This window comes from Rhopilema esculentum, chromosome 14 (genome assembly GCF_057945365.1).
Source record: "Rhopilema esculentum isolate cy_ngs chromosome 14, ASM5794536v1, whole genome shotgun sequence".
Lineage (NCBI taxonomy): Eukaryota > Metazoa > Cnidaria > Scyphozoa > Rhizostomeae > Rhizostomatidae > Rhopilema > Rhopilema esculentum.
In genome coordinates, this window is record NC_142828.1 from 8,607,950 (window position 1) to 8,630,456 (window position 22,507).

The 22,507-nt window shown below is 37.2% G+C and overlaps 1 protein-coding gene across 2 annotated transcripts in view; it reads left to right on the forward strand.

Annotated features, from left to right (window-relative positions):
* The first annotated feature begins 11,276 nt into the window (after nt 1-11,276).
* LOC135695945 (uncharacterized) overlaps nt 11,277-22,507 on the forward strand; it is a 76,919-nt gene continuing 65,688 nt past the window's right edge. Inside the window, exon 1 of one of the 2 annotated variants that reach the window (XM_065215175.2) lies at nt 11,277-11,406. The gene's annotated coding sequence lies outside the window, so the exon portion shown is untranslated. Of the gene's footprint in view, nt 11,407-17,254; nt 17,383-22,507 lie in introns of those variants that run through there. The other variant, XM_065215174.2, reaches the window with a different exon arrangement.

The following is a 22,507-nucleotide window of genomic DNA, read 5'->3' on the forward strand; positions in this document are numbered from 1 at the left end:
CTGGGCGTCTAACTAAAAAAGCAGTCTTATCTTCGCAACTGATAAAACGCTTTTTAGCAGTGCATTCGCTGGTTTGACAAAGCGCCTCATAATGTAGCTAGCTCTTCCATCTGCTCCATCTCCCGTTTATGCTTTTCACAAACTTCGATTTGCTTCCAGTTGAAGTTTTCGCTGCGATATTCGCCGCCTTGAAATCAATCTTGCTATCGTTTGGAGAGGAAATGCCACTGAAACAAAAACAGCGTTTCCGCCCAAGTTTAGTGCTGGTTCGGTTATAGTATATATTAATTGTCTGCGAGAAGTCTCTTTTTATTTCACAGCAAACATTGTTTTAATTGTTTTTGTTTTAAAATTTGGATCACGACTTTGTCTTCTGAATTTTAATGAGTCTAAGCATGTTCTTCTTGATTTGTTTTCATATAATTATTTTCATTCAATAGAATCAATTTATATTCATTTTGATTTAACCTTTTGCGTTCATTCCACCATTCGTGACTCGTTTTTCTCTTCTTTTTTCTTTACTGCTTTCATCGTGCTTAAATGCAGCTCTATCTGCCACAGGTGATAACTTGGTGGGAGCTTCTGAGACCTGCCCAGGTGTTTTGCCACGTGCTGTTTTAGAACATTTTGAGATTAAGTCGGTTTTTGTGCTAGAACAGCAGGGAAACGTATCAAAGTCAATTAGATATTGCCCAATCAATAACTGTGTGAGTGCAATGATGTTACTGATTGGCTATTTGTTTTTTGACAGATGGCTACAGGCACTTTTGTATCAGTCGATGGCGTTATAGCTGTGGTTCAACGACTGGAACTTTCCATTAAACGTGTTCTGATATCCAATAAATGTAGGCAGTGGCAAAAAAGCTTTTCTCGATTATTAATTTACTTAAAGATAGAGATGTGAGGATTTTGGCAATGCGAAATCAGTTTTGAGATGGTTTTTGATAACAAAGAACAGCGCTCAATAGGCTGCGGGCACCATTGCCAAAAAGTAGCTTAGATGTTCATCGAAGCAAAGCTTTGCTTTCAACGTAACTGAAAAATAGTCCAATTTTATTTACACATATTTATGTATTTCCTTAGGTTAATGTCTGTGGTGATCAGATTTAGTTCACCATCTCTTTATCTCTCAAAAAGTAAGATTTCAGTCGTAAGATTTTTGTCCCTATTTTCTCCGAGGTTTACCCAGTTTTAAATTCATGTTTGTTTAAGATTCATTCAGGTAAGAATAGCATAACATAGAATGTCTTCTTTACATCTACAGTCACTTCCAAAGGTTTTGGAATAATGACGTCATTTTTTAAGGATGAATCCAGAAATCACTTCTCCACTTTAGAACTCACTTGGTTGTAAAGTAACTTAGCAAATTAGGAGTCACATTTAGTCGTGGTGCAGGTTTTATATTAGCCTAGATAATCAACATTGCTTTGTAGAAGGGGACGGAAGTAGTAGTGGTCTTGAAAGGAATAAAACATTTTAAAAAGTCCAATTTGCTGATTGTTCCACAAAGTTTTTACCGGCATTGATCTTTCATAGACGCAAAGAAACCTTGGACAGGTATGCCTGCTTTCTGTTTCCGCATCTTTCTTTCTGTTCTCTTTTGTCGTGCTCTCCTTGGGTCATACTTTAACGAAAAGTGTAGCAACGAAGCTGTTCAAAATGCCCCAATGTTCAAAAGTAAGTACACGTTTGGAGAGATTTTCTCCGTATCAGTTTCTGTGCTTGGCTTTTTTGGAAACTGATCGCTTTGCTGCCATGTTTGTAGGGGTTGGGGATCGCCGGTTACGCCGATCATTAACGTCCATTTATGGTGTCATCAAAGTAAAGAATTGCAAGTAATACAACTTTTTCTATCCATAACTTCCAGTCGGTTTTCAAAAGTTGCTCATTTAAAAATGTTCAGATCGCCGGTCACGACAAAAAACTGGTCACGAAGGTCGCGTCCGAAATATAAAACTTAACACTTATTTTCTCATTTACGATAAAGGTCGTTTGCGCCCAAATTTTGAGTTGATTGGATCAATGAAAATAAAAAGTCTCTGTCATACCATGAAAATTTTATGAGGAGAGAATGCAATACTAAAAAGAGAATGCGTGAAAACGCTGTTTAATTTTCTCAAAAGACAATGTATAGGTAAAGGAACCATTTTCTTTCGTGACAACTTACACGTGCGTATATTTCTATTCGCGCAGTTGTGAAATTAACGAATGACTACACGCTTTCGTCCCTTGCAGCGCAATTGATTGAATGCCCAAGAGATATTAGAGGGTGATCTATAAGATTCCTGCCTGCATGCTGAAGTCTCATTTGACGTATCGCAACTGTAAAGGTAGCTAGTCGTAGGCGTCCTCGATTGAGGTTAAATAGAAACTAGAGATTTTTAACTAGACTGGATTGATATCATCCGCTGGTGATAGGTGGATGTGCTCAACATTGAAATCTTCTTTGCTGAATTTAGAGGTTCAGTATCATTCGTGGAATTTGTGGTATCCACAGCAAGTTTTGAAAAGGTATGAACCTTGATTGTTTCGAAAACTTACACTGATTTCTTTACTTTTGCATAAGTCTTTACTTTTGCATAAACTGTCCCTTTTTCGCACATTTTTCTTCGTTTTCGTTTTTTTCGTTTTCACACTGCCTCGTACTTGTAAAAACTGTTTTTCAGTGATTAATATCAGCTGATAGATGTATTTAATTTGAAGGAGCTATTCAGTTAACAATTTTGATGCTCTAGCTAGCGGGAATTTCTTGATTGCCCCTGTTTGGAAATATCAAGCTTTGTTGTCTGTGAAACCATGCGATGTTTAGGACGCGCGACTATATTCGGTTTACATGGATACTGTTGGATGCAAGAATTTGAAGAGAATGCGTTGGAGCCTCTGCGCCAAGACAAGGCTAATTCGCATACGGTATCTATGTAATCTAGGAGAATAGTAGATTCATGTAGAGGATTTCGGTGAAGGAAGATTCCAGGGGTAACTAATTGTCTGAGAGGGAGTAAATTGCAAACTTTTATTTATGGTGTAGATAGAATAAACATTGTGCCCGAAGAAAAAGGGTGATGAGGTCAGTGCGATGAAAGTATGGTTGGGTGGCTAGAAAGAGGATGGCTCACCAGATAGAGGAGCGGTCGACACAGAGATAGGATTGTGGACATGGAAAGAGGTGTGCTGTTCAATGAGTGGTGACATTGTTGAGAGGGGGCTAGTGGACACTCTTGAACACAATCGTTCGATTGTTTTTGCTGGAAATTTTAGCAAAAAAATTGCTAAAGCGCAAAACCGTATTTCCTAAGCAACTATCGTGAACAATGCACTCAGTAGTCAGCCAAACTTGTAATCGGTCTGCCCTTCAGACCATTGCACTTGTTCCCACGGGAACAGTGCTTATCTTGCCCCTTTTCGTATCACTTCGATAGCGCGTGCAACATTTGACTTACTTTACCTTCCATAATATTATTTATCGGACATTCTTGAACTTTCGTAGTGTGTTTTGCTTAATTGTATGTATTCGTTCGTCATTATTCTACTGCATATACTCTAGATCTAGAACTATCTTGAAAATTTGTTGCATGTAGCTAGGCCATAAACATCATTATATTTAGGAACGCCGTTTCCACCATGGAGCAAAGGGGGTAGGCCTGAGTTAAAGGCATTTGAAAAATAAATTCCAGCTGCTAACAATCCTTTCGTACCTGTCATTTTGTTTTCGTACCTGTCATGTAACTTGAAAATCGGCTAGGTTTTGGCATAAGTTTCTTCACAATTTTTGAGAAATTTCGTCATGAATAGGGCAGTATAGTCAGAATTTCATATTAATCTTAACAAACGGCCGGCCGATGTCAAGGGCACTGCTATGAAAAGGGCACTTTGGCCCCCTTGTCCCTCTTATCGACAGGCACCAGGGGCGGTTGGCTTCCATGCCCCCCTCTCCGGCGTCCCTAAACGGAACGTTGTGGAAAGTAAAGCAACCGTTCCCGTGTGAACGATACTTTGCTTAGCAAGGTGGATGGGTTAAATGATGCAACGGCTAGATCTCTTAATTTTCAATATTCGTTGGATATCAGTGGCGTAGCGTCTATGTATGCTACGCTTGCGGCGCAAGCGTAAAAATTTATAGACAAATTCTAAAATTCTTGCAACACTTTCAATGCATAACAATTTCCACAATAAACGGCTTCTCTTTCTTGTCATGAGCAGCATGCAGTGAACTCTAGCGCCAACAGGCCAATTGGCCCCAAATTGGCTATTTTTCCAAGTAAACAGATCGCTAAAAATTATGAAATTCGAAAAATCTGAAAAACTGAAGCCCCTCCACATCACTCTTTTTGCCTGTCCAAAATAAGAGAAACATGTGATGCTCCAGTGCAGCTTCAGTGCAACTCGAGAGAAGCTTCTGAGAGAAGTGAGAATTTTCCGGACTGGAGCTTGCGGTCGGCCTGAGCGCAAGCCTTCCCAAATATTTGATAATCCACAACATGTTTCTACCTATAAGCTGCTTTTTGCGAATACTCTTTGCGTGATAAATCATTTCAAATCCAATTATTTTCCTTTCTTTACTTTGTGACTGTTGAAAAGAGAAAAAGTTTCGTCAAAGTGGGGTCAGAGTCTATTTGTCATGATCCGCATTCCGTAATTCAAGTCAAAAGGCTTGCCAGTATAGTCAGAATTTACGGACCAGGGCATGCGGTAGACCTGAGCGCAAGCCTTGCTAAATACATGATGATTTGCCGGGACTAACTTTCTGAAACTTTACACATGGAAGCATCTTCAATTCTAACAACTCTCACAGCTCACTATTTTCATCTTAGTTAACTATGAGAGTAAAAAATGAGCAGAAACTGTTGCTCCTGTTCGCTTAGGCTCTGCAGTGTGTTAACAATTTCGCAATGTGGAGAGCTCCTTCTTGCGGGAATCCCCAGCTTCATTATAGCATAAAGAATTCTTACATTAGGTGGGCATTAGGTGATGCCTTTTCTTGAGGAATATGAATAAGAATAAAATCTTTTGCAAAGCAGTTTTAGCACTAGGAGTTATTCTGAAAAGTCTTGCTAAACAATTGAGCTTTTTTCAAAAACTTTCGCATGGGTGATAATTTTTCCCTTGGCCTCTCTTCACTTTCCAACCTCTGTCGGAGCCTCTGATGCAAAGAATAGACACCTTGATTGATTAGAATTAGAGTACAAATGATTTGTTACTTTCAAAATCAAAATTTGCTACCACGATTATCATTAATTACCGCTTGTATTTTTTAGAAACTGAAATTACCATCACATTTATTCAACATAGCCGTATATTTTATGTTACCGCATGCCTAAGTTCTGCGCTCACGCTACGCCACTGTTGGATATATGTGCCTCAAAACTCTCTAGACGCATGCAGCTTTCTTCTAATTTGTCGGAAGTTATGCAAACTGCAGACACCGCGGAGAGTTGCAAAAAGTGGGGGGTCTAAAAAAGTGTGTGGGCTATAACCAAATATAAAGCCCCCCAGCCCCACTGCTCTGCGGTACCTGAAATGTAAACGTCGGTATCAGTGGTGTGGTAGCCGGGGGGCCAGGGGGCACGTGCCCTTCCAGCGACCAGGAATCAGCCGGCGGCGAAGGCGATCCAACTCTTCAAAGGGGCACCAAAATCACGCGGAAAACAAGGAGGAACGAAGAAGGCCACCTGACATAGCCGACACTGGAGTGGCGAATATTTTGATATGAAGATTTCTTTCTCTCGTCTCTTTCTTTCTTCCTCCGCACTCCCGTGCCAATATGCCTTCTTTGCAAACCGTTCAAAACCCTTGGCGCTTTGGAACCCGGAACCCAGGGTAGGGATGGCATCCCAGCATCCCCTGGCAGTCCACTTTAAGTTACCGAACATCCATACGCAACCCACTGACTTGCTTGACCTCACGGAGGTTGAAAATGAGACATAAATACTATCGGAATTTTTTAAGATCAGATTTTAAAAAATAATGCTTCAACTTTAAAAAGACACTTTGTTTTGTATGTTCAATGGAATTGGAAATTATCTTAAGTTCTTATATCTCATTTGGGCCTAAAGCAACGTATGTTGTAGATATTTCGAGTGCGATTTTTGGTCATCCCTGGAAAGTTATACTTTCAAAATTTTTCTTGTCCCCAAACATGTAGCGGTTTTCACTAAACACTTAAAATTCTTGGGTTTTTTCGTAATGGTAAAGAAAAATTCATGAACATTTCCATGAATCTTCCTGGTTTCTGAATCTATTTTGTAAATATTTAAGATGAGTTCATAGAGTTTCAAGAACTTCATATTTGTAAAATTTTTCTTGCTGCTAAACATGATGGCGCCCTTCATTAAACCCACGTACCATCTAAACATTAAGACATAATGATAAAAGAAAGCTTATGTGTGCTGTTAATTACACGAAGTACTATGTTTATTATTGTTACCATGATTGTTATGAAGTTTTTCATTACTTTTTGGGGCCCTTCTCAGATCGGCTACCGGGGCAATCTCCCTCCTGCCCCTTAGTCGGCGATAAAATCCTTTGTAACAAAGCGAATAAACAGATAGCCAAAACTCGTATTGGACATGCATACGGGCAGCTGTTTTAAGTTATGCAATTTTGAATCAGTGGCATCACCATTTCGAGGCGGAATAGGACTTCAAAGTACATTCGTGAGTGGATAGAACAAAACAAAACTAACTTATAAGAACAACAAGTCTCAATTTCCTTTCAATTTCAACTCGCGTTACCTGCTGTTGTCGTCAACCAGGTTTGTCTTGTCGCAGGTGTTCGGGGGGGGGGGGGGGTGAGAGTTGGGGAGTGAGAGTTAGGGAGTGTGGGGGGAGGGGGAAGGTTGGTGGGGAGCGAGGGTGGGGGAAGTGAAGGTTGGCTCGAGTTGAGAGATTAAAGTCGCACCTTGTTTTCGAAAATCCGAAAAATTCATGATTTTTCGGAAATTTCCATTCGAGGAGAAAGCAAACAACAAGGACGGCCAATAACAATTTAACCTGCATATGTGTTCAAGAAAGATTTGCCCTTAAAAACAGAAGTTTTAGCTATAAACATAACTGCCAACCTGAAATTAGGAATAATTTCGTGACTGGTCTGAAAAATGGTGTGGCCTAATAAACTTAGAGGAGACGTGTTCGAGCATATGGTCGTATCAATTATTTAAGCCATGGTTACGCCACTAGCAAAATTCAACATTTTTGCAAAACAACACTTTTTGCAAAACCTAGATTCTGCAGATCTTTGGACTTCATCATATTTTTATCTTAAAACCTTCTTGTGACGTCTGACGATGAAAACATCTGCTGCTGCAACTCTCCCAACTCCATCTGCGTTGAAATCAAAGCAATCAAAAATCGCTCAAAGATCTCTCCAAGTTTTTTGACAAAGGGATGTGGTGATGTGAAACAGAAGGGTTTTATCTAAGGTGTTAAAACTAGCGGTAGATGACGTTATTAGAAATTTGCTTTAGAATTTTGACAACATCACCCAATTGAATACCAAAAAATACTTTTAAGAATGTAAAGTGATTCAAATCTTTACAAAATTGTATGAACTAAAGCAAGGGAAAGTGAGTTCACTTACTTATCACTGTTGTTTTTGCCTAGGGAAAGTGAATTAATGGAGGGAAGCCTGTTTTGTAACACATTTAAATATATCTCATGATTAACTCATGATTGCCTTTCGAATCATTTGGTCCACACTCAAAATTTATGAAAATTACAAATTCAACTTAAGGTTTTATGACGTCATAATCTAAGAACTCTGACTGCTAGACCAAATATATCAAGATTCCACCCAAGCCTCAAACAGTCAAACCTCCTTATTTTAAAACTGATATTTAGTAAATGGAAAAGAGTCGAACTTATAAAACCAGTAATCATTTGCGCAGTTATTGTTGAGGTTACTAAGTTTGACAATGCCTCGCGCTGTTCATTTAACATGTTATTATAAACTCTATATCATAAGTTTATGAATGCCTAAAGAAAAACACATTGTGTCATTATGATCACAGATATTGGCACGTCCCCCCAGTTCTCGGAAGAATCAATAGTTCATTTCGTCTAAAGGGATAATAATTTGGCAATGTACTTTTTGTGATATAATGCTATGATTTTCAAACTCACTTTACGTAACCAAAAGTTAGTCGTGGGCCTTTCTTTGAGGATGAATTGGCGTTCCATATTGGAAAAAGGGTGTTTTCTGACGAAAAAAGGGTGTGGCCCAATTTTTTTTTGTTTTGTCCCCCCCCCCTCCTCTCCACAGATACCCAGAGCCTAGTCGCTGGCTCTGCCATTGGTGTTGTGGGGAATTTTCCAACCGCGTTTTAAGGCTTTGATTATAGGCCCAAAGAATAGCGAGTATCGTACCTCGTCTCCTCTTACTCTCTACACAACTACGTTCTTACCCCTTATTTATACTATTTCTACTGCTAAAACTAACCTTTTCGCCATAACAACAAAATACAAAGATTACGTTATATGCTAAATCACAACACAGAAAATGCTTAAGTAGCTATTATTTACGGGGTTCAAATATGTCCACGCAATCAATCACCTTGACAACAAAACAAATAAGATTATGACGTTGCAGCCAAGCTAAGTTAAGCCAATTACGTAATGTTTTCGAGCAGTATATTCCTAAAATCTTTTTAAAGGAAAGTAGCAACTCAGCTATTTCTATAGGCGTGAAGTGAAAAAAACGAGAATTGACTGAAACTGCTTCGCTGTTCCAAGTACTTTTAGCAAATATTGTAAAATACTAAGAGGGGCTAAAGCTCATTGATGGAGAATGAATATCACCTTCTTTCTTAACACTATATTAACTGCATCATATGCAAAGAGAGACAAAGAATATAAAAATGGCAAGTTACAACACCCTTAAAGCAAGAAAATCATGATTGTATCTGATTATACTCCATTAAATCTGTCTCAAGGTTCAAATTTCAAGTAAACGTCAAGCTAATGTAATTACTGTGGGTTGTGTTCGCTTTTTGTTTGCTTTGTTTTTTACATGTTTGCTAAATATTACTTTGAATATATTCTTTTGTTATTCCCATACAGTTCTTCCTTTAATTTCTTTTACCAAACTGGATTCTTTGTTAAGCGAGATGAAGGCTTTCCAAAAGAAAACAACTCACAATCTAGTCTTTTATCTTTTTTGCGAACTTCACACATACTTTCATGCACAACGTGCTCTCGAGGTTATTTCCAAGCGAGGTTAATACAAAGCGAGATTAATACAAAACGAGGTTAATGCAAAAACTAAGATTGATAATTAATTTCTTGTAAGAACGTTAACAGCTTTCAATATGGAAAACTAAAAATGCACCTCTTCTTTCTAGAATATATTTATTTTAGAGTTTACACTCGTAAGTATCCGATGAAAATCAATCAGAGAACACAAAAGTTCTGAAAATTGTACCAAATGACGCGCAAAGCAAAAGCAAAAGAGAGGACCAAAAGGGAATCGGCTGTCAAAGTATTAATATCCATCAACATTTCCTCTTTCAGTTTTCAACTGAATAGCCGCGCTGTGATCAACCAAGTGATTTGGAAACCTGTGACCAGGCAGTTAACAGAAAAATGACCACAATGGGAAAGTCAGCTCCAATCAAAAGGCATGTGAAATAGAAATTTCAGGGTATTTTCATTTGAATTGTTAATATTCAACCTTTACTTAAGATAATAATAGATAATAAACCACATATTGGCTATTAGAGGGCTCAATTAAGAGTTGTCTATTTTTATTGCAACGATCCTTTCATCAAATGAGTTTAACATAAAATATAATGAAATTGAAATCAAGTAAACTGATATTGAAATGTCTGGAATGAAAATGGAACAAAAATAGGATAGAAGTGATTTGAAAAAGAAAAGGAATGAAAATGTATTGAAGATTTGAATAATGTTAAAAGGAAAAAAGAGTAACGTGAAATAAAACAATACAAAGACAAATGAAATGAAATAACTGAAAGCGAAGCAATATTGTTTTGCTTTTGTATGACTGATATTATAATGTATCCACGTCAAGCACAAATTTTGGAATCGAGAATTCACATTGGACATGTAGCTGTTACAAACAAGTTTTTCACGATTTGCCTTTATTTAATCCCATTCATAATGATGCCAATTTGTTGAGGATTCGTGAACGCCTCTTTTCAGAAATGAGGCCACCAACAGCGTTTTTGTTGGAGCAGTGTAAACACTTACCGTATTCAAATCGTATTCAAAGTGTGAACGGGCAGCGTTTTCATCAACGAAAACGGAGCGAAACGAATACGGATAGACGATCTCAAAGTAGTTGGAGTAGCAATCCACAGTACAGAGGAAGTCTTTGTTGTTGACTGTGAAAATATCAGTAGCAATTATTTGCCAGGGATGGCTTGGGATTTCAGGAGAAATGAGGGGCTCTCTGGCCTGGTTGTTTTGGAATGTGTTACAGATTTCATATTTCAAGATGAAGTCGATAAGATCCCCATAAAATCTTTGTTAATGCCAGGCCAATAGACTGCTTCTCTGGCTCTTCTGAGGCAACTCTGCATCCCTGTCTGTGTTAAATTTTGATTTTGCCGGAAATATAACACAATTGTCAATTTTCAATCTAAGTTTTGCATTCTGAGAGGAAAGATATTAAATCTGAAAATAATGATCTCTGAAAAATTGCCAAGAAGCATGATTTATGACATTCGACGAAAAACTTCTTATTTCATCTTCTATCTTAATTCAGTTCTAATGTAATTTCTTATGTTCAAATTTATTAAACATGCTATTCAGAATTTTGACGGTAAATCTAAATTTATTGCCCCCCTCCTTATTGTCCTAGCTGCGCCATTGCGTGAGGAATTTTAATGGATTAGAGTCGTAGGCAGAGTACAGTACAGTCTTTTTACAATTTGAATTACCATCAAGTCATTAAATGAGCCATTGCTCTGCGTAGGCGTCCCATAATGCATTTTCAATCAATTTTGGTCGATCCCTACAAGTTTACCGCCATTGTGTGCATCGTCGCCTCGACGATTTGCCACGCGCGCAAAGGCTCATTGTTAGTATGAGTCATGAAAATTTTTTGTATTTCGACACGAGAGCCAAGTCCCTGGGGGCCCCCTTGGCCCCATAAAGAAAATCTCTGGGGCCCCCTTGGCCACACCCTCTAAACCAGAAATTGTGGGGTTCTGCATTTTACAATTTGCTGCACATGTGCTGGCATCATGTAAATGAGGTATGCCAACACTGATTGCAGTCTTTGTTGGATTGTTTGCAAGTTTGTTGACGTTGATTTTATTTTTGTCTCAAACAGCAGCCTGTTTCAACAAGAAAGCTGACAACTGGTGTTTACAGGCGGAGCTTGCCTGGTTAAAGTAAAGTCAATTGATCCTTTGGTCGCAGCACACGTTGCAAGGATAAAGCAACTTGTGTAAGTATCACGCCAAACTAAGGAACATTGAAGCAGTTTATACTAATACTGATGCACCGTAGTACTGTCTCCTCTATGTAACAATGAAATATAGATATCTAACATGATCTAACATAGATATTTATGATAACATAATGCAAGTTACAAATTCGCCAACATAAGAAGGGATGACAGCACCAACAATGTCAACTAAAATCGAGCGTTAATGCCACAAGCGTTTTAATCCGAAGCAACAAAGCATACATTTTCAAGTGACAGTAATTAAGAATTATCAAAAATGACTATGGAAAACATATAGGTTGATATGTGAAATACACAGAGTCGGTGGAAGTGTAGTGGGACTTTCCAACTTCACGCAGGCCCTCAGATATAAATTTTATGCAGTTGGCCTTGTCAATAGCTATTTAACGTCGAGGAGAGGTAATGAAGTGATTGAAGTCTCGTTCCATAAGAGAATCAAAACACTACTGACGTTTTAAGTTAACTATGACCCTATCTGACACGAATATGACTTGTTAAACAGTGCTTTGCCCATATATCTCATATACTATGCCAAACCTTTGGGCCTTTCTTGAAGTCGAATTGAAATAATCTTGATGTGGTTGCTTAAAGAACAAAATCACTTGCTTATGCGCAAAAAGGCAATAGTAGCCTCTAAAAATGCAAAAGCTTTTCTACAAGTGGGAAGCTAAAACTAGCTGCGCTTTTTAACGTCTTGGTAAGCTTTTCGATATTAATGAAAAACAGTTCCAAATATTTAGGGGTTGGAAAAATGTTTGAACCTTAATGTCTGCATGAAAGATCGCATGGACGCTAAGAAATTCATTTAAGCTATTAATTGGGTTGGAAAGTTAACTATTTTGTATGTAAAGTAGTTGAATTGCTTCTTGTTAAAAAGGTTTTGCCCGTCAAGCGTGCCTGAATGTTGTCGTGTCAATATAAAAGATGTTGCAAAACCTATTATGAACGTTTTATGAGCGTTCATCCACATTTTGCTTTAAAGTATCAAAAACAAATTAAACGGACTCATAAATAGCAACGAAAGAGTCATGATGTGATCCAAATATTATAGATTCTGTAAATAATGTGATTTAGACTGTTTCCTATAATAACCAGTTTAAAAAACATATATTTTATGACATCAGACATCAGAAGAGAGATACACAATAGCATACAGATCCACTGTCTTCGGTTTAGCATCTGATGGGAATTGTTTACCTCTTTTGTTTCTGTTTCTGATTTGGTTATGTTTCAGTCTAACCCAAAAGTTTCAAAAGGTTTACTATCAATCAGGTACCTAAAAGTATCGAACCACAATGAAAATTCTTACACATGATTATTGGGTAGACCCCCTCCGTATAATAGAGCCAAAATGACCCCCTGGGAAGTTATCATAAAGAGAAACTTCTTTAATAAATTCTAATAGCCTTTTCGTAATTTGAAATTCAATTGGCCTAGCACTTGAGAAACAGTTTCAGTCCGTTACACCTGAATTCAATTTTGTTCTTGTTAAATAGCCAAATATTGAAATTATTCTAATAATTAAACTTTTCTACTTAACTCTCATGATCCAAAAGGCTAGAATTTAAGAAGAAAAGGTTTTTGATCAGAAATGAACACTGTGAGCTACTCTATTTGCTCTTTATCAGTGTCTTTTTCTATCCCAGATACGATATCTAAAAGTCCTTGCAAGTGAGATTTATAGGTTCTTGAGAGTATCAAACAGATGAGGCGTGGAATTCAAAACGGTTTCTGAAATAGAAAAGAAATTGGGCATTAAAGTGTATTTCTAGACTTAAGCAATTATGATTTTATATTCGTTCATTTATTCATATCCTTCTGATGATTGTATCAAGCGTGAAACTCAGAGTTGCAACTTGAAACCGTCCTGTTTTATACACCGAATAGGGTATACAGCTCCGCCTATACGGTTCAACTTCGTGTGATTCAGCAACAGCAATTTTGGTTTACAATTCAACATGATAATAAATTAGCTGTCTATAAGAAATTAAAAACAATTAAAATAGCAACGATTTTATTAGTGTATGTGCCCGGTATGCTGAGAGAATCGAGTCGATTTTCGAGCCCAGCACCCTATTTACTTAACAAAAATAATAAAATTGGCACAATTTAAGTAGCAAAAATACATAGAATAGGGTTTGTTCTAATTGTTAGAGTGGCAAGATGCTTTTTGGTTGCCTGGTGGGCTCGATATCCCTGTCGAGGTATTGTTTTCTCAAAAATTGACTAAATATTGAATTGTGATTATTATTCTTAATATCACAAATAAGTTTGGCACATTCAAAAATAAAATTGTCTTCAAATCGAGAATACTTAATTGCTAGAAAATTAGGTTGGTGCTAGTTGTGTTTTTCTCAAAGTTAATTATTCTTATTACTTTATTGAGACTTCGCTAAATCGTTTTGGTCAGTGTTGCAGCTACGCAACCCCAGTTTATCAGGGGATAATTGACATTAGAAGAGAAAAAGGAAAATAAAGGTTGCGCACAATTTGGATTGGGACAAAAGGTCTCATTTTGGAAGAATGCCACTACCTGGCGTTTGGATATCTTTATATTGATACGTTTTTTGATATGCATCGAGCACTTTATGACAGAACAGTAAACAGAAATTTGCAAACAATCTTTTGCTGGTACAAAACTTGTAAATGGCTTTGAAAAAAGCAAACATTTAGTAAACTAAAGCTTTTTGTCTGACACTCTTCAGAGTTTAAGGCCTGGTTCAAACGTCGCGCTTCTCATGTGCCGAACCTAACTCGAGAATTAAGTACATGAGGGGCGCGACGTTTGAATCAATTTGGTACGGCAGATTTAGTTAGGAGCGGCAGACTAGTTTGGATCGGCAGAGCTTGCCGAGCTGCACGGCTCCAGCACTGCACGGTTTCATGCGTCGAACTTGTCATGTACCGAACTCAATGCATAATTATATTTAAGTTATTTTCCTTCACAGAATTCATTTCCTTCTTGGAGGGCGCATGCGTTTCAAACAAATATTTGAGATTGTGCGCCTTAACCAAGATACTTCATGTAACAATCCTAAAACCCATTTGGCGCGACATGATTAAGTTCGACGTTTGAAACGAGAGTCGCGCTAAACATGCTCAAGTGTCGCTCCAAACAGAGTTAGGTTCGGCACATGAGGAGTGTGACGTTTGAACCAGGCCTAAAACGTCAGAACATAGATCGAAAACATAAACAGAAATTTTTATTACACCCATTTTTACACAAGAGCCCGTAAATTTAGCTGCTCCTAATGTTCCTAAAAGTTTGAGGATAGATTATTCTTAATTCTTAATAAATTCTCAAGGTGTAAGTTCTAGAAATTGAAAGAAAAAGAAAAGCAGTATTCACTGCAGACCAACACTGGATATGTAGTTTCGTGTATATTTATTTTAGAAACATTAGCAAAAGTTGCTACTTGCAATCATATCTCACAGAAAGCTATAAAGCTGATTCATTTGTAGAATACGATTTTGGTAAATAATTCAAGTTTGCTTCCGTTTACTTAAAGAGATGCTTATTCGTTTCACCCATATCAGATTGAGAAGAAGCTCCTCTCAATCCAGTTATTTTGCATACACATACAAAGGTATATCCTTAATAAAAATGGCCTTACAGATGAATGTCTTAAATATAATATATGTAACAATGTTCTCGATTAAAATGCTTTTAATAAAAATGCTTTGATAGATAAAACCAGTAATTTTCGAATGTATGTAGACAAAATTTGCTCAAAATTATGTTTTATGATACCACTGCTTCAGTTTTTGCCATTTGTTCTTTAATTTTAACAAGTTCCGAGGCTTGTGTTCATATAAAACTGTTTTAAAAAGACACTACTTGGTTCAGAACGATTTAGACAAAATTGATCTGTATCTAAGAATTTGGAGAAAATTTGTCGAGGATTACGGAATTCTGGTAATTTCTCGACGAAACGAAAGATTTATCCACACTTGCTGACATAACGTACGTGTTGTATTCAGATAGAGGATTCAGACAGATAGATTGCTATCGGAGCGGAGTAACTTTCATATAGGACAGGGGTTTCAGTTACACTACGCCCCACCAATCCGGTACACAACGCTCTGATTAGCGGAGTGAAAATCATTCCGCTCTGGAGGTGATAGGAGAATCACTCCGGAGTCAAAGTGTAATCGCACGAATCCGATATGCTCGCTTCGAAACAAAGGATTTTCTTATTGTTTTCTGCTTGAATCAATTCGATCGTTAGTGAGCAATGGCGATTTTGTTGCTATTGGATAATGCTAAACCGAAATCATCCCAACATTTTTGTTGGGGAGATGAGATCTCACTCCTATTGTTTGAGACAAAAGGCTTAATGATTTGTTCGAGCCAATCAATGTCGTGGGGCAGGGACGCATGCGTATTCTAAGGAGTTATCCCTACAAAATCCTGGGCCATCCTTAACACCCAAAGCCAGGAAACAACGACGAGAACTCGCAAACATGTTCCAGTAATTCTAGCAACTTGAACATGTTTCATCAATTTCTGAGAAGTTTTACGCATATATTTTAAGGACGTATTTCGTTCATTTTTCATTTAGGGTTTCCTCGGACCTTATTTGTAGATGTAGTTAAACGGGAAGATCAAAATTCGAAGCTTTCCGCCTTAAAGTTTGAATAATTGAATTGAAATTCCGTTTTCTGTTGTTTTGGTCTGGCTCTAGTGTGGGAGAACAGTTCAAATCAGGTTGTGTTGTTTACATCGAATGTCTAATCTACGTGAACACTTAGGCCGCGTCATAAGATTCTCGATGTGTTTGCTTACCTTTGGAAGTAAAGTGAGCCTTAGTAGAAAAAAAACATAAAACAACAGATAATCCAGGCATGTTTGTCAGTATAAAAAATATTTCTGCAATGATCAAGCTGCCATGTCAATGTGAATTAAATTCGATCGCAAAGTTCTGTTTGTTCCTTTCTCGGGGGGTTCTATGCCTCTTTGACTCTGAATATATAATACGCATGTTCAATAGCCCCAAAACAGGGGTACACATTTCATACTCAAGAACTTGCTGCATCTCATCTCCCCAACATTCAAAAATATCATTAACAAATAAATCTGGTGGATTTTGTATACCAGAAATGCAAAAAATGCAGGCATATGAGCGAGCGGAGCGTCGTAGTGTAACTGCTACCCTAACAATCACTCGGAGTAAAAGTTACTCCACCACTCTGCTCTGCTCCGACAGCAATGCGGTATAGTGTAATCTGGCCTAAGATGTCGTTGCGTGTTTTGTTGCACTAGGCTACTTAATTACTTTCTGAGATATTGCAGATAGGCAGTAGGCAGGAACAAAGCAATGAAAGAGGGGCAATCCAATATGAATAAACTAATTTGAAAATCCAAAATTTGAAAGTAAAGGATAGTAAACTATTTATTTGTTGATTAATTTAAGAGAGCTCTGATTGAAGTGAAAACATTGATAGAGGGAAAATATTGAGATGTCTCCTAAGTATAAGCGTGTCTACTGAAAAAAATTAGTCTAGAATGCTGCAGGATTATCTCATGCAAAAATCCTGCTAGTTGAACAAGGCTTTTTCCGCCTGACTTTCAAATAAGCAGGGCTTGCTTTGTTTCTCGCTGGCATTCTATTCTATCAGACAATCCCCTATTCTGTGATTTCATTGACATTCTATGTACAGTTGTTGACTTCAGCTATCGTAGTTTGAAGTTCTAATAAAGAACAATCTAAAAATATACAACAACAATGAATTTTCGAAAACTCATTGTACTTGTAATCTTGTTTTCACGAACAAGCCACCTTTTCGTCATTTTCTATCAAAATTGGGATTTCAGATTTTTAGGGCTAGTCAAAAACGCCACTGCGCAGCTGCGAGAGCAATGTTATATAGGTCCTGTTGGTGATGAATATGAAGTTCGTTGAAAGTGTGAATCGTTGACATATACAAAGGTTGAGCTGAAAACCTTAGTGAAATGTAAGTACCAATATTGTAAACATTGAGCGCGGGAAATGAAAGATTTCTCATGGTATATGGGTAGCGAAAATGGGTATACATTTTATTTGAACATACTTTGCGCCTAAGGCCAAAGAACATACATAGGTTAAGGGCCAGGGCTCGCTCTAAACGCGACGTCATTCTTGCTCTCTCTTTTGCTTCTAACTGGTGTGGCCTATTTCTTTATTAAAAGTCTGTGTAAGATGCAAAGTACTACAGACTCTACAAACTACAAAATTGAAAACACTTTTGCTGGTACAGCACAATTCGTAAGAACAGTAATCTGTACACTCCAATAACGGGATATTAGGCACATTGAGTGGTCAAAGAAGGATTTTGACGAGAACACGAATTCAGTGCTCAATTCGAAAATGATGACATCAAGGATTTTTTTCAAGATGTTGTCGAGCTCTAGACGGTCTATTCTCGATACTTTTTACAATTACAGCCTTTTTTTTAGTTGGGCACCGAGCATTTAGGGCGTTGAGTTCAAGAAAATGAGAAATTTAGAAGCTCTCGCACCTGGCCTATCCTCTTTTCTCGTAGAATACGCAATATCTTTAAAGAATATTCCACTCTTGTCAACCTCACCTTTGAAGTGCCTTCAAAAGAAGACCAGTTTTGCTTGTGCATCTACAATTCAGGACACAGCTATTGAGTTAAAAATCTGTAACATAAGTAGAATGCATAGGTAGTCAAACGTCTTCCCCTACTCCCTTCCCACTGCCACAATCCAAAGTTCGGTTTTAATGATATGTATGAATTTTCACAACAGCAAGAACTTCAACATCGAGCTAAATTAGGGGAAAGGATTTGATGCAATAATGTCCTTAGGAAATGAAAAAGGGTTAGAATGAAATCAAATAGCTAGAAGATACCTAGACAAAAAAATACTCTCTTGGCTATCGTAGCGAGGGCCTGTACAGTCCTTCAAGAAGGTAGGGTAACCCTACCGCTTTCTCTGAGCTAGGGCAGAATCCAGAAAACAGTCTGGTCGCACGGTCATTGACCGGAGGAAGGTTTGAGAAACAATAGACATTTTCTAGGAAGGTTTTGGTAAAATAGCTAGAATTCTAAAAAACATTTGAGACAACATATTTTGCACTTGTTTCTTTGTTGCGCTTTCAAAACCCACGTTGATTCTATTGCAGAGTCGATTGGGGCACGAACAGACACGATTTTTTAGGCCACGCCCTTGTACGGCAAGTAAACATAACGTCCTTTAGAACGCTTAAAAAGACGTCTTTTACAAATTACTTGCTTATTTCCACTTAATCTGATTCAATTACTATGAAAATAGATATGTCTAGCTTGAGGATAATTAGAAACCAAGCTATCCAAGTTAAAACTAACCAAATTAAAGCTAACCAAGTTAAAACTAACCAAGTTAAAACTAAACTGACCAAGTTAAAACTAAACTAACCAAGTTAAAACTAACCAAGTTAAAACTAACCAAGTTAAAACTAACCAAGTTAAAACTAACCAAGTTAAAACTAACCAAGTTAAAACTAACCAAGTTAGAAAATACAGCTTATCATTAAACAAGAAAAAACACCAGTAAAAATGAACAAAAATGAGTTCCAAGTAAAAAAGAGCTGCTACTTCTTAGGATCCGTTAGAGTAAACTTTCCAAAATTTTTCAACCTATTGTTGCAAAAAAATGGTAGGGGAGGGGGCTATTGCTCCTGCTAGACCAATGGCTGCGCGGTGCCTGATTGCTTGGTTTCTGCCTAAGACAGTACGATTTTGCGTTTTAGATATCTTCATTTCAAATTATCGAAGACGTGAAAGTCAAGGATCTTGGCCTACTTTGACTGAATATCATGGAAATATCATTTTGACAGTCAAAATGGCTACGGACTAATTATCTATCTGATGCCTCTCAGATTTCTAATAAATCATGAACGTGAGCGACAGTTTTTCGATAAAAACTTAAAACAACATTACACTCTTTTTTATAAGTTCGTTTTATAAAAACATGAGCCTCAAGTTTGGTCAAGAGTTAAGAAAAAGTTAATAACAAGCAGTGTTTGCGGTGCTGTAAAATGCAATTTTGAAAAAGATTTTAAAAATTCTTAAAAAGTTCATCTCCAGGAGCTTTTGGCATTACTGATTCTACTGATTTCACTCAAACAGCCAGCATGAACTTCCTTCGATGGTTCCAGAGTGCCGACAATATTTTTTTTTGGGGGGGGGGGGGGGAGGGGCAGCTGCCCTCTCATGACAACCAATAGTGTCATTCCTGGCACGCTGTCTCAAATTGAAAGTCATATGTTGACGATATGTAATCAGGGCAGTAAATGGTGATTTCTTTATCTAAACCGATTTTTACTTTTTGTATACCTGACAGTACATTCCAAAACCAAATTGTTGGCTATCGAGTTTCATAACCATGAAATATTAAGCAGGCCCGTCGGAACCGGGGTGCTGGGGGGGGGGGAGGGTGCTGGAGCCCCCCATTAATTGTCAAACTGTAGTATGTTTCCTTTATGACAGTGTACTGAATGAGAGGAAAAAAATGAGCTCCCCCCAATATGAATTTCTTTCCGACGGCACTGTTAAATCACAAATGTTATCGTCAGGTAATCGAGATATGTCATTATTTAAAATGCTAAAAAGTTCATCTGACATGAGTGATATTAGGGGAAATTCACCTGACTCTTTGGAATCTATGCTCGAAGACCAAAACTTTCATAATTTTGCTGAGCAAAGATAATAATGACAACAATCAATAGTTCCATCAGATAGGGGTACTTAGTGTCTCCTGGAATTATGCCTCAAACCATGGAAAAATCCATCCATGATGGATTTTTAACTAAAGATTACTTTGTACGGAAAAATTAACAGACCAGCCAACTATAGGTTACATATCAATGAAGAGATATAAGATTGTAAATATAGCTTGTATAAAGAAATAAAATGAAGTTTTCAAAAATAATGTTGTTTCTTCAATCTAAATCATAATTTTCTACTCATTTTTGGATGAATGTTTGAAAGTTGATTGTTTAAAAATGCGCTTTTATCTTGTCCTCTTTGATTTCTTCTACTGCTGAATTATTCTTGATAACAATAAGAGCATTCTAGTGTTGATTTCTTTTTAGCCTCAGATTTTTCTAATTGAAATTTGTGATTTCACCGAATCCAATAATTTTGGTTTTCTAAATTTACATAATTCCCCAAAGTCAGGATTATTGAGTGGTACACATATTTCAAAATGGAATTCGTTGATTGGCTGGTTGAAATGATAAATTGGTAACCCAGATAATTAAAAGGTTAAGAATTAGTTAGATATGATCCAAATAGGGCAAGATATGGCCAATGAAAGATTTCAAGTTTGCTAACGGATTACTGTTATTCTGGCCTGGTTCATAAAGTTATGAACCAAGACCAAATTACAGAGGTTTGATGGGGCAAGAGCCTGTGCTCAAGTGGCCATATATCAGCCAATTCGGAATGCTTTTAACTGATTTTGCATATTTGAAAGTATTTCATGATACTCTTTCAGGTTCTGGGATCTCAAAATTCAAAAATTCTAAAATAGATTCTTATAACTCAGGGCCGCCGGACGCAGGTTTGAGCAGGAGGAGGGGGGTGGATGCCAAAAGGAATAAAAGGGGCACAAACATATACTTTTTCGTAACATTGGTTATTGCCAAAATAGGACAGCTTTCATGGTAATTCAGAAATTTCGAAAAAATCGTAACACATCGTAAATGGCTATATGCTTCATTTAGTGGGCACGCACACTTGGGCATACTTAATTGTATAATTCCCCATGGACGTTGAAGTTTTTCGTTTGTGAAAGTCTTTCGTCAATGTATGGTTAATATTTTCTTGGAAATTCGATTTACTTATTATGTCTTGATTTTTATTGTAAGTAGAGATCGTGGCAGGCTCACATCCTTTCCCCGTACTTATGGCAGGTGCATTATATCCCGATTAATTACAACATACCAAAAAAAATAATTCCACATTAATGCAACCATTCACATAAAAGTAACAAAAACTTACGAGTTAAACAAAATATTTGGTCTACAAAATTGAAAGGTATTAACGAATTTTTAGGCACTATCTATTTCAAAGCGAGTTTTCAGTCTCCATCTCTTCAAAATTATAGCAAGACAAAAAATAAACAGCTAAATTGCTATCTTTAGACCAATTGAATTTTCCGAGATTATATACCATATATGTTATATACACTGCATAGTAGTACACTGGTCGACTTACCGTTTTCTCTCTAATGAGCACTCCCTTTTTGGGCAAAAAATCTCCAATGAGTGCTTATTATGGATGGTATTGAAAATTCAGATATTCAAAATGCTACGTCAGTGTTTATGCAAATAGACGAAGGTTCCTACTCGGAAAAAGATTGACATAAAGTAAATTTGTTTGCTTTAACTCATGACACATATGCAATACTAACTTTTGTTAAAACAATGATCGTTTGAATTTCAAAGCTCAGTTTTTTTAGTGGATATCATCTTCAATGAGCAGCCCTCTCTGAGGCCAAGAAATAAAATAAGTGACCCCGGCGTTCAATAGAGAGAATACGGTGTGTAACCGGCTGAGAAACAACTGGCGACTTACTGAGGAAATTTTTCCGCCAAAGAGACTTGAAATTGTTAGAAATTGTGAATTAAGTTGCTTTACTCGGCATCTAAAGGACAAATATCTGACTGTGAAAATAGTACACGCAATATTTTTTTCAAATAAGGACCCTTTTCACACTCTCTCCAAACAGGGGGGCCTGTAACGTCATTACTTTGGTACTCTATAATTACAAAATGTAGCTTTCGAAAAATAAATGACAAAATAAGAACAGCATTAAGAATACCAGAGCTTCAAATTATCCAAAACATAAGAACATCGAGCCCTGGCAAAAATTATCTGGTTATTGTAAAAAGAGCCTATTATTTTTTGGCACGTGTCTTGATATACCGAATAAATAAGGGTATAATTTACCTGCAAATCTATCATTGATTATATAGAAAAAAGTTTAAATCAAATAAAATTGCTTCTAGGACAAATCATGTCACCCATCACGTCTCAGTATATATTCCTTTGTTTTGGCTTTGGCTCCTTTCAAGGTCCTGTTATGTAATTT